At 46.1% G+C, this 13591-nt stretch overlaps 1 protein-coding gene across 4 annotated transcripts in view; it reads right to left on the bottom strand.

The window, feature by feature from the left end:
* Window positions 1-13591, bottom strand: part of Arid1b (AT rich interactive domain 1B (SWI-like)) — a 353360-nt gene that overhangs the window by 319523 nt on the left and 20246 nt on the right. The gene's annotated exons all lie outside the window — the stretch shown is intronic.

Genomic DNA, 13591 nt, shown 5'->3' with positions numbered 1-13591 from the left:
GCCTAGATAGCACTGAACTTCAGTTCCCTGCTCTGAAAAGTCAACATAATAATAGTATCTACCAGTCTGAGAGCAGAGCACAGCAGGCCACGGTGAGGAGCGCAGCTCGGGGGCACAGGTATTCAACAGTGAAAGGGACCACACTCCCAGTGGATTCGCTCCACCACCAGCTTCCCACTCAGCCCTCCCAGGCATGCGGAGGGGACTGGAGAGAAGCAACTGCTCCTTGCTGTTCTAAGGGCACGCATCCCTCCATCCTCTAAGGGCACGCATCCCTCCATCCTCTAAGGGCATGCATCCCTCCATCCTGCCTGGATCCCCAGAAGCAGTGGGATCAGAAAGACAGACAGACAGTTAAAGGCGCTGCTTCTCTCTGTCTCATTTGACCAGAATCCGAACAGGAAAGTCTCTTGAAGAACTGGAAAGCAATACTCAACCCAACATGGACATTCTACCGTCATTCAAGTCTTCAGCTAGCACTCTTGCATGCCTGCACAGCCACGCTCGACACCCCTAGTCTAGAAAGCCTTTACCCAGCATGCTTCTGACCACCCTGTAAACCCAGGCACCTCTTCCAAACCCTGCCATGGACTGCTGCCTAAAAGCCTCTGCCTTCTCAGGGTCCCACCATCCACAACTCTTCTACTTAACAGGTGATGAATATTTATCCAAGCTACTGCAACTGTATTTGTCTCTCATCAGAAGCCAGCTCCTTCAGACCAAAGTGTTTGTTCTTCCTCCTAATTCTCCTCACACTCAGAACTTCAGACGCACCTAATGTCCTGCTTCAGTCACTGATTTATAAATGAAATCCCAAGCTGTCCTAACCTTCACTCTCTCCAAGTCATCACCCTCTAACCCTTACAACCTTGCTAACGGTGTGAGTAACCACGCCGCTGAGCCCTGATACAGAGCCTGGCCCGTGACGGGCTGGCTCTGAGTAAATGTTTGGTATAGGATGCCAGAGCACATCCAGCTATCTCCTATTCCAAGCGTGACTTCTCCTGAATTCACATTATAATGCTCCAAACAGGCGTGTTTTATTTCCCCGCCATAATGTCACTCTTTCCAATAGTCTTAAAGCATTTCCCAAGCTCTGCTGATTGCCGCTACTGTAATTAAGCATGGAAAACACCTATAAAGCACCTGCCACTCCAAGATTCACCACACATATCACCATCAGGAAGTCTCAAACACCCATGTGGAGAAAAGACCTGGGTACCTCGGGCCCACTGGGGCAACTTTTTTCTTTTCTTTTCTTTCCTTTTTTAAATTCCTATGTATGGGTGTTTTGTTTGCATGTATGGTCATGTAACACTTGCATGCCTGGTGCCCTTGGAGGCCAGAAGATGGCGACAGAACCCCTGAGACTGAAATCAGAGCCAGCAGTGAGCCATCTTGTAAGTGCTGAGACTTGAACCCAGGTCCTCTGAAAAAGTCATTGCTGAGTTCTCTCTCCAGCCCTCCAATAGTTTTACAAGCAGTCCACATGAACTATGATAATACAAAAAGCATAAGTGTGTGTTCCAATTCACTGCAGGCAAGGGCTCACAAACAATCAAAGCATGAGAAACTTGGTGAAGCCTGACTCCTCTACCTGGATGTAGACGGAAGGCCACCTGCAGACTTGGCAGGGATGGAACAGCAGCAGGTATGCTGGTCATAGATCCTTAGCATTTATGGCAAATTATTAATCAAGCCCCACCTGAAACAATTTGTTAAATTGATTTTAATCACTGGGCCTCTCACGTGAAGCTTTGTATAATCAGCATTTCATTTACAAAATTAATTGCCTGATTGATTCTCAGGAGGCAGTTGCTGTCATTACCTACTGTCACAACTGCTGAGTAGGGTGTCACAACATGAGATTCTGACAGTATGAAAAGCATTGCTATTTTAAAAATGGATGAGGGAAAAAGGTGATAATGAAAGAAAAGCAAGAAAGTCACATTATCCCTAGGCCAGAAGTAAAGGCACAAGTGTGTCACATGATCCACCAAATGGATTTACAGCAGTATCAGCCTATTTGCTAGCAAAATTCTAGAAACTTACCATCAAGACACCAAAATCTATTTTTTCAAGCACATATAAACATGCATCATTGATTTTCAAAAATATTTGAATGTTTGATATAGTTTTATTATTAAATTCCTTGATCACTGTTTAATAGTCTATCGATAACCCTGTTATCACAATCAATTAACAGAGATCAGGACATAAGAGTGTTTTGGGGGTTTGGGTTTGGTGAGACAACTCAGCAGGTAAAAGCGAGCCTGACAGCCTGAGTGTGACCCCTGAAAGTCATCCTCTGACCTGCACACACACTGTCACTTGCATGCAACTTGCACACACTTGCATACAAACAAGATACACTTAGAACAGGTTTTCAGTGTAAAAATTAATCTCTGAAATACACAACAAGGTAGAAGGGTTTTCATTAACTATTGTCATTTTCCCATACTGAAGCCGTATGATCCACATGGCCATACTGCAAAGGCACTGCACACATGAAAATCCAGGCCAAGGTTCCACTTCTCTCTTTACTATTCACTTGCATTTTCAAAATGAATGTCCAACTTCCTCCCAGATCCTTAAGTCTTAGAGATCCCTCAATTTTTGGCCCTCAAATTCACCTGCATATCTGCCATCTCTAGCAGTCCATGAGAGCAGGCTGACCATCCTAAGGCAAGAGGCTTCCAAAGTATAGTGGGAATGTTCCCCTCTGGACACAACCCAAGTCTACACAAGGCCTCTTTCAAATGGGTCCTGATGGATGGAGCCCTATGGAATTTTGCCTTCCTTTCCTGCATTGAATTTTAATCCCTATGTATGTCCCCAAAAATTCCTTTAAAAACAAAGTTCCCCTACAAAACCATGCTATCATCTTGAAACCAAGTATTTGATTTGCTGGCTTGGTGAAGAGAGCTAATGGGTCCATCATACCCACCAGCACACTGCATGCCAGCATGACACGTCCATGGCTGGTGGCATCTGCATCTGCTCACCACTGGAGTGAGCTGGACAGCGGTCCTGCTGACCTCCCTCCCCACATTACTCCACTGCACATAAGCGCTGCTTCACAACTCTGCCATGCTCACAAGGACACCCTAAGTATCAGTAGTATCTACAAAAGGCTTAGAACAGGCACCATGAATGCATGTCTGGGCTCACTCCCTAGACACACACAGACACGTGCGCACGCGCACACACACACACACACACACACACACACACACACACACTGACCCATTAAACAACAGGATTGGTTTTCAACCATCACAGGACCCTGATGTTGTGGTGAGCCCCAATCATAAAATTACTTCAGTTCTACTTCATAACTGTAATTTTGCTAGTTTTATGAATCATAATACAAATATTTGATATACATGATATTTGACATGCAACCCCTATGAAAGGGTCAGTGTATCCCACAAAGGGTCTTGACCCACAGGTTGAGAATCACTACTGGTCTAAAGCGAAGGAGGAGGAGTCTCTCACACACAAGAGGGTGGAGACTCAGCACTACCCTCAAAACAAAACACTTAACCCTAGCAGGAGTCTACATGTGTCAAGTGTTGAGAGCAAAACTCCAAAGGTAAGAACAAAAGCCTGCTTCCTGTCTCAGCTTCACTTTTGCTGCCCTGACAAAATGCCTGCTAGCAACTTCAGGAGAAGGGTTTGGCTAATGAGTCCAAGTGAAAGTCTGTCACTGTGGGAGAGCCAAGGCAGGGACTCTACAGGACTAATCATGGCACATCCAGGGTCACAAGAGGAGAGGAAGGCACGTGTGCTCACGAAACTGTGTTGCCCACATTCAAGAGAAGTCCTCCAACTCAATTAACCAATTAAGAAAATGTGGGCTGAAGATGAAGAAATGGTTCGGCAGTTAAGAGCAATGGCTGATTTTCCAGAGGGCCCAGGTTCAATCCTGCAGCCACAGGGCAGCTCACAACTGCCTGTAACTCCAGTTCTGGGAACTGTGACACCGCACACAGACATACATGGAGGCAAAACAGCCATGCACATAAAATAAAAAGAAATAAATCATAAAAGAAAGAGAGGCAGACAGACACCCTCACAGACACAGGCATGCTGACAAGAGAGCCTGATCTAGGCCATTTCTCACTGAGACTCTTCCCTGGTGACCCTTGGCTGTATCGTGCTGACAGAGCAGGTCCGGGAGGGAGGCAGAGAGCGCAGTTGAGAACACACATTCAGGCAGGCAAGCCATGGAGACACGGGCCTGTCCTCCCAGCGCTCAAGAGAGAGGCAAAGGTTCCGGAGCTCAACGCCTTCCTCGGTTACAGAGAGACTCTGCGGCTGGCCTCTCAAGAAGGGGGAAAGACAGTACAACCTGCCAGTCAAGAAGCCTCGCTCTTATTTGAAGGAGCAGCTTAAGAAACATCTCAGCAGAACAAATTTGCAGGAAAAGCCCTGCTCTATCCTTCAAGGGAGGTGGGTAGGGGGTATAGGTAGGTTCAATATGGGAACTTGATGGGGCAGAAAGAGTTTACACTTCTCAAAAGGAGGCACCGAGTTAGAAATGGTTAAAAATGGTTGAGAGGAAGGAGAAAACAGGTTCTCTCAAAGGCCATACTCATCTGACCATGCATCCATCCACTATTTAAACTGAACCACATTCATGTGTAAAGTTCTATGAAAGACCACAGCAACAGAAGCTGGCGATGACATGACAGGGATGCGTGGTATAAAATGGGCTTATGGGTGTCAGCATCAACACCTAAGTCTGAAAGGTCCACAGAGAGAACTGGCAGAAGAGCAAGCACCAGCTCCTACAGTACCTGAGTGCTGGATACTCAGTACTCTCTCTCTCTCTCTCTCTGAATACAGACTCTCCAAACAATTAATGTTAATTAAATACATGCAAGATAGCTAATGTCGTCAACCACTAGTTTCGTTGAAAAAAAAAAAAAAAACCTACATTCTAGAACAGGTGACCTACCCTGGGTCATAAAATGACAATAGAATTTCCCAAAATCTGCAATGTCATGACGCTCCACTCCAATGAAAACTCTCTGACCAGCTTTGGATGAAACCAGGTCATCCCTCGTCCACTGTGGAAAACCAGCCGTTGAAGCCATAAGCCGGAACACGGGTTACAGCTATAGAGAATGCTAACGGTGAGCTAAAACCTTGAGGCTGGTGGACGAGGTATCCTACTGCATCCCTTCTCACTCACATGAGCAGCCAACCAAGAGACATGGCCACCTCCAAGCCAAGAGGCCTCAGGATGAAAGTGACTTTGCTGTCCTTGATCTCTGATGCCATGCTTTCTCTTGTTTAAGTAGCACTCAGTCTGCTACATTTGCACAGAAGCCTGAGCAGACTAACACAAACTATTAGCATCTTGTGCCTCTGCAACACCCCACCTATGGTAGGCAGAACTCTGAAAAGGCCCCTGAGACTTATGCCTCCTGGTAGCCATGGTTTTCTGTAATCCCTTCCTCTTAAGACTTGCACTTGCATCTAACCAGGAAAACAGTGAGATTGTGAAACGATTTTGTGGATGAAACTCAAATCCCTCATCAGTCAATTCTGGGGTCCTAGATTAGTGTCCCAGGTGAGCCTGGCCTAATCAGGTGAGTTTAACAGAAAGCCCCTGCCACGGTGACTCTCCCTCTATTGGGCCACTGAAGAAGCAAACTGCTGCAAACTCTACAACTTCAAGAAACAATTCTGCCAACAGTCTGTAAAAATGCCCCCTCCTCAGTCCTGCACAGAACACAGCCCCGACAGCCCCTGGACTGTGACGCACTCCACCCCAGACCTCCAGAGGGCCCGGCTGAGTCGTGCCTAATCCACTGACACTCTGAGAAAAATCAAGCACTCAATTTGTTTACAGCCAAAGAAAGCAGATCCACAAGTTAGGAAAGAATATGCATTCCGCACAGCTGTTCCACACTCCCACAGTCAACAAGATTTTACCGCTAACCTCCCTCCCTCCACACAAGAACTTCGGCATCTCAAAATACTGGTGTTGGTGGCAGTTCTGGAATGGATTTGTGTCTCAGAAACTACTATGGGCTTCTCTGCTTCTCCCATCGCTAAGCAAACACCACTCACTAAGACCTTGATCCTATTATGGGTGCCCTGTCCAGAGAACTTCTGCAAATCACCAAGTGGGGTACTGCCTCTCTGGGGTGCACAGACCTTCAAGGCAATCTGTGCCTGTCATTTGGTTCAGGCTCTCCGGGACAGCAGAGGCTAACTTAAAGGTGAGAGGGTTGGAACAGGAAGGAAAAGCAGCTCTGTGCTCGAGAACACTTCCAGCTACGCGGCAGGACTGGCCGAGAAAAGGGGGCGGGCTCCATCAGGCAGCTCATCAGTGAGCTGCAGAACCCAGCAGGGGATGTGCCACTGTAAAGTGACAAATAGGGCAACCTGAACTGTAAGCGAAGTCACAGGAAAACTGACAGTGACAAGCAATACAAGAAGGCACACCCAAAAATCCAAGTTGAAAAATAAGTGGTTCAAACTCTGCCGCTCCCTGCCAGTGCACAGGGCTGCAGACAGCAGTCACAAGTGCTCACCCGCCAGCATCACCCACTGAAGCTGCCCGGGTCTGGAACTCTGAGCCCTTGCTTGCCATCAATCTTGACAGCACTCCACCACCCTGCTCCAGGACCTTTCCTGCAGGTGTGGCAGGTTCTCCCTCTGCACTCACTACCTGAGTCAATGGCCAATCTCCAACCTGCTGGGCTTGCTCAGTAACTGGCCTTCACCTGGGAGAGCAGAGCACAGCACACCCAGCTCCCTGCCCATCTCCCTTCAAGTGACTTGAAAACGGCTATTTGTGAACCACTTTTTAATAAACCGTCCCTAGCAAAAGGCAAATCTTTAAATGCCCTTGGCAGGGCGCCACCAATAGGTGAGGACTCACCTAGCAACTTCAGCTAACCTCATACTTCTTGCTGGCATCACTGTGCAGTGCTGACTAGGTCCGCCGCCCCCCCCCCCATCCCTGTTTATTAAATCGCTTCCTGTGAGCGTGCATGGTTACAAATTTGTTTCCGACTGAATCAGGTATCACATGAAAAGGTAATCCAGCAGTCCAAGAGCCCTCCAGGGATGGTTTCATCTAGATCTCAAAAGTACAACGGGGCTGAAATGTTACAAGAAGACAGCTTAATTTATGTACAGCTTTCCAAGATCAATGGAGCATCAGTCCAACCCAGTATCCTGTGTACAGAATGGCAGCGTCCTACACAAAGCGTGGGAAGCAAAGGCCAAGAGACTCCATGTGTATCTCATGTGCTGCCTGCTTCCTAGTCAGGAGGCTGGTGATGCTCTGCCAGCAGACAACAGTCCCCAGAGCACCAGACTCAGCCTGAAGGAACAGGCTCCGTAGCACGCAGTGCACTAGGGCAAGGAAACCACAAATAAGACACGCAGCACTTCACGGTCAAAGGATGAAAACCAATCAACTGAAGGGAAAAGACCTAGCAGATATCAATCAACTAAAGTGATCATTTGACTCTGCTGGGCCACGTGACTTTGATTAACTTCGGTGACAGATTAGACATGCTCAGATGCCCAACTCTGAACTACTTTCCCCAAAGCCCAATGAAATAAAAATCCTTAATACTGTCTTTAATAGTGGATTTTAGTCCTCCTTAAAATAAAAATAAAAAATAAAAAATAATCTTTTTAAAGTTTCTTTCCTTTCATCAAGCAAAAAAAATCGAGCAAATGGGAACAGGGTAGTCTTTTATATTTTAAATCTAGACAACATATTTACACAACTAGTGAATTATAAGCAATCCTATTAATTTTATTTTATTTACATATATGGCCTGTGAAGAACACTAAGTTCTTCAACTTTGAAGAACCAGTGTATTTCTCTAGTATCTCTAAATTTTCAGTCAAAGGAAACTGTAAATGCTGTATAAAGCTGCCTGCCGGCTCTCTAACTGAAGGTCAGTGAAAGCCAAGACCCAAACACTCCATACACCCATGTGACAAAGAGTCACAAAAGGTTTTCTCAAGAGATATTATTTACAGATGTATATGCCTGCGCTGGAAGATGCTTAGCACTGCCCTGCCACCCCCACAGCGAATGGACGCGAAGTGTTTCAAGAGCCACAACACAGTCACACACATTGCAATCCCAGCTCTTAGCAGGCTGGGGCAAGAACTCTCTTAAGTTCTAAGTTGGCCTGGGTTACACAGTGAAAGTGTGTATGTATACGCATGTGGACCTGTGTGTGTGTGTGTGTGTGTGTGTGTGTGTGTACACCCATGTGTGTGTGTGTATACACCCGTGTGTATGTGTGTGTGTATACACCCGTGTGTGTGTGTGTGTGTACACCCATGTGTGTGTGTGTGTGTACACCCATGTGTGTGTGTACACCCATGTGTGTGTGTGTGTGTACACCCATGTGTGTGTGTGTGTGTACACCCATGTGTGTGTGTGTACACCCATGTGTGTGTGTGTGTACACCCATGTGTGTGTGTGTGTATACACCCGTGTGTGTGTGTGTGTGTGCACCCGTGTGTGTGTGTGTGTGTGCACCCGTGTGTGTGTGTGTGTGCGCACCCATGTGTGTGTGTGCACCCATGTGTGTGTGTGTATGTGTGTACACCCATGTGTGTGTGTGTGTGTACACCCATGTGTGTGTGTGTACACCCGTGTGTGTGTGTGTGTGTACACACCCATGTGTGTATGGACTAATAGGTAAATGCCACATTGATGCCAATACACCCTCATCTCTGACCTCACTAGTGCTGACAGTAACTCAGGGTAGAAGAGCACACTGCGGATCCTTCCATAGAGAAAATCCTCCCATCCTCTCTCAACTACTGTTGACATTTCAATTAGTGAACTCCATTTGAGATGTGTGCCTCTGCCTGTGCTTTGTGCCACAACAGGATTAAGTTTGCACTGCTGGTTACACAGGTGGCCATGACAGCCTTCGCTGTAGTGTGTGTTGGCCAGAAACTGTTCTAGGTACCAGCCACCAACCCAAGAAGACCAGAACTTCACTAGACACAGCAAGAAAAAGGATTCGGCCTGAAGACCCTACGCTGACTTTTCCAGTCTAGTCCTCTGGTCAACTGCCTCAGAGAGTGACATTGCAAGACGACTCTATGACCCATAGGAGAAACGATGTCACAGCTGTTTACCATTCAGCAACTGCTTAGAGGACAGAGGGTCTTCCTCTCCTCGGTGCATTTAGGTAACCAGAGGGAAGAGAAAATAAGAAAAGGTTGGAGGTAGCACACATAGGCCTGGCTGCTTTTAATATCATTGTACGTTCACAGGCAGTGTCTTCAATCAAAGTAAACTAAAATAAAATACACTTCATATTCTAGAAAGCAGACGTAGATGGATGAAGATCCAGCGTGAGATGGCAACTGAAGTCAACCCTGTGAAAGAGACTGCAAATAGTCAACTGGTGTGTGTTTGCCAATGCCTGAGCTTTTATAATGAGAACATATTGAAATATTATTAATTTTATAACTCAATGACAAAGATTCAAAACTTTGAGATTGAGATTTAAGGAAACTGACAGAGTTCCTACAACAAGAAGAAAACCCACTCAATTAAGTCACAGGCAGGGGAGAAAAGGGCACATCGTACCTAACTATGTGGAGAATTAAGAATCTTGTGCTGATCAATTTCCAGAACTGGGTGTCGGGGCTTCCTCCTTCTCCACCCCAGGTTCTTCATCCAATAGATGGAAACTCCCAGTCCCAAGTCAGCTAAGTGCTTGAGCGGAGACCAGGAGAACATGTCCCGTCAGCAAGATGCCTAGCTAGAGATGGAGCCTGAAACAAAGTGTCCAGTGGTTGGCAAGCTATAGCCCTCGGGCCAAAGCTTGTACCCACTATCTGTACAAGGCTGGCTGAGGAAACAAAAATCCAAAGGGTTCTGACACAGAAGATTACATAAACTTCCAACTGCTGTTTTATTGGCACACAGTCTATGCAATTGGGGTCTGCTTTGGTGCTAATGGACAAAGACTGAGTAAACGCCAAAGCAAACATCACCTGCCCAGGGACCCCAAAACATAGACCACCTGACCACATAAGTTCCATTTTCTAATCCTCGGTCCAAATGCCTGCAGAATCCTAAGCAAACAAATCATTACAACACCCAATAGTGACTGTGTTGGGTTTCAAGACCTGGCCTGAAGCCAAACATCCTAAATGGTGCTGCTGTGGCCCAGCTTTGCCACAGAAGAGACAGGAATACCCACTGACTCTACCCAGGTTAATGTGAGGACAAGATAAGAAAACCACCATGGACATTTTAAGTGGAGAGCAAACACTCTGTATTTCATCCTGAGTTGAAACGCATTTGTACTTCTGGTGGGAAGGCCACCTGCTCACACTGAGTCTCTCCATTGGTCTGTTGGGGCCCAATCACAGCCACCAAATGAGCTTTCCTTGGGTTTAGACATGTTTATATTTCTGTGAATTGTCACCTCCTGAGGTGTCACCCCTCACAGCAGTTGGCTGACACCCATTCTATGGAGAAGGAAACAGAAGCTCAACCCAGTTTGTGGCTCAGGACCCAGCATTGAGTGGCTGGTGCACTTTGTATAAACTAACATTGAGCTCAGGAAACATTTTCAAAATCAAATTTTAAGTTTTCAAACTTGAAAATATACATTCCCCCCCTCCCTGTATTTTTTCCAGGTATGGAAAAGAAACATTTTTTTTTAAAGAAAAAAGCAGCGGTAATTTTTGGATAGAGCTCAGTAGGCAGTAGGCTTTTAAGAGCAGAGTGGGTACATCCGAGAGCTGCCTCGTCAACCCCGGAGAACTGCATGAGAAGCGGGTCTAGCCAGTGCTAGAATACGTCTACACACTTCTCACATGCTGCCACAAAACCGAGGTCACATGATCACCCCGTTCTGCAAAGCAGATGCCACCCAAGCCGGACATCCAAAATAGCTGCTTTCTGTCAACTCTGTTCACTGAGCCCAAGGCATCAAAGTGCAAGCAAGAAACAGAGACTCTCTAGCAGAGACTTGAAGATGCAAAGCGCCATAAATCAAGCCAACAGCCTGCAAGCAGACAGGGCCTAGACAGGTAAGCTGAGGAAGATCTCTGCCCTTCACACTCATACACATGTGGGCACCACACCACCACCCAACAGAAAGAAAACAGAGAAGGGGGAGGAAGAGGGGGAAGAGGAGAAAAAGAATGGAGAAAAGAAACTTTGTGTTTGTTCTGATTTTGTTTGATGTTGTTTTTCTGTTTATTTTTTCCTGTCCAAATGAATTCTCTCCTGTAAAACAACTTTTCAGTGGCTATAGAATATGCTACAGCCCTTTGTCATGCACAAGGCTCTTTATGTTCTGCCCTGGTTGTCACTCAGTCTGAAATGGAGGGGTGTTTCTTTAGAAAGTTTCCAGTCTAACAGAGAACTCTCTCACCACTGCAACTCCTCTGGATGCTGTTCAACACTTTGTCCTATACTGGCTGTGGAGTACCTCAGTCCTCAAACAGTCATGTGAATTCCGTACTGCTCCACACTGTCAAAACACATGCATTCCTATTATACAACCACGTGGCAGAAGCAACATTCCACCCAAAACACACTGGCTTCTTTGTTGAAAAGCTTAATAAGGGCTGGGCTTGGCGGTGGTGTGCGCCTAGAATTCCAGCACTCAGGAGGAAGAGCCAGGGAGGTCTCTGCAAGTTTTAAGGCAGCCTGGTCTACATAACAAGGCTACAGAGAGACCTGTCTCAAAAAAGACTTAATAAATGAATAAGACCATGTCAAGAAATGAACTCATCTTTATGCACTACGGCCAGTAAAGGAAGCCTATTTGCTTGGAAGATGCATAATCAATTCATTACATGCTTTACAAACACCTAACCCTATTAAAAAAAATGTTTTTAATTTTTAAAAAAGGGGGAAGGAGGAAACATAAAAAAGTGTTGGTGTCCCAGGCATGGTGGTGCACACCTTTCGTACTAGCACTCCGGAAGCAGAGGCAGTCGGATCTCTGTGAGTTCGAGGACAACCTGGTCTACAAAGCGAGTCCAAGACAGCCTACACAGAGAAACCCTGTCTCGGAAAAGAACAGTATTGGTGCTTGCTCACAGGAATAAAAACTGTATGGAGAGTCCTTCCGGCTCTGTCAGTGCCTGCTGTGGGTGTTTGCCGTCTCCCACCCTTGTGCACATACAAAGGCGCACTGACTGTGGTGACCAACGTTGTGGATACTCATATACACAAATATACACTTGTAAGCACTTATGCTCGTATATATTCGTATATCCCTTTGCTTAGGAGATGTTACCAATGTTCAGAAGCATAAAAATAAGCCCTGGCTTATTTTTAACCACAGAAAAACAAGGCCAATACATAAATACTGTTTCCTTTCTAGAACACCTCTCCCCATGCTCCTCAGGGAGCAGCTATCTCAGCCTCCTACGCCCTGTGCTTGCGATGAAAGGGCCTGGAGGGCCGGGCGATCTATAAACTTCTGTTTGCTGTATGTTAAGAAATCCTACCCTCGGAACCTAGACAGAAGCTTCAAAATGAAAAACGGAGAATACAAAAAATATGAAGTATCCTCAATTCTCAAATTAACATTTGCTATGTTTAAAAATATTTTTAAGTCAGGGCTAATGAGATGGCTCAGCAGTTAAGAGCACTGGCTACTCTTACAGAGGACTAGGTCTCAATTCCCAGTACCCACATGATGGCTCACAACCATCCGTAACTCCAGTTCCAGAGGCCCCAGTACCCTCTTCTGCCTGCAACAGATACCAGGCACACATACGGTACACAGACATGTATGCAGGCAAAACACCAATACACACAAATAGAAGCAATTTTTTTAAGTGTTTAAAAAACTATGTCTTGAATTGGACATGTTCAGGGATGTTGCAACACCTAGAAAAAAGTTCAAAGCCACTTGGGCCATGGGAATCAATCGCAGGCCCATTTGGGCTACTCAGTAAGAGCCAACTGTAAGGAAACTTAAATGCTTCATTCTTGTCAAGTTCAAGCATTGTTATTCAAAGGACTAAGTAAATCCTAACAAGCAGAGTGCCTTCCAAGCAGAGCATCCACACCCAGTAACAGAGGAGCAGTTGGGCACAAACTGCCACCCTTTACACATAACCAAGCTTTCACAGACACTAAGAAAATGTATTCTTGCTTCATCTCCTGATGGCGTGAAGTTCAATGTTAGCAAAGGGAAAGTCCATTCCTTCCAATCCGTATCTTGAGATACTTCCCATCGGCACTCGCTCGCATCGGCACTCGCTCGCTAGGCAACAAGGTAACCTAGTGCTCCAGGAAAGGCTGTGATTTCTCCACCACCTGAGCTTCTGCATTGGGTGCTGTGAAAGCCCAGGACGGGAGAGAACAAAGCAGGGCTCACAGGACCAGCATATCACTAGCCAGCTAAACTCACGCGCCACACGGACACGGGCTCCAGCCTTCTGACGATTTGTCTCCTGTCTCATGTGACATGAAAAGGTAAAGCATTTCAGTCAACTGTGAGAACTCAATAACTTTTTTTTTCCAAATGCACAAACTATTGCAAGCACTCAGCCAGGGGTTAAAGTTCAAACGGTGGCACAGATAGAAATGAGGTGCTGT

This window comes from Mus musculus, chromosome 17 (assembly GCF_000001635.26).
Source record: "Mus musculus strain C57BL/6J chromosome 17, GRCm38.p6 C57BL/6J".
NCBI lineage: Eukaryota > Metazoa > Chordata > Mammalia > Rodentia > Muridae > Mus > Mus musculus.
Note: the sequence above shows the minus strand (reverse complement) of the source record. Positions and strands in the feature narration are given on the sequence as shown.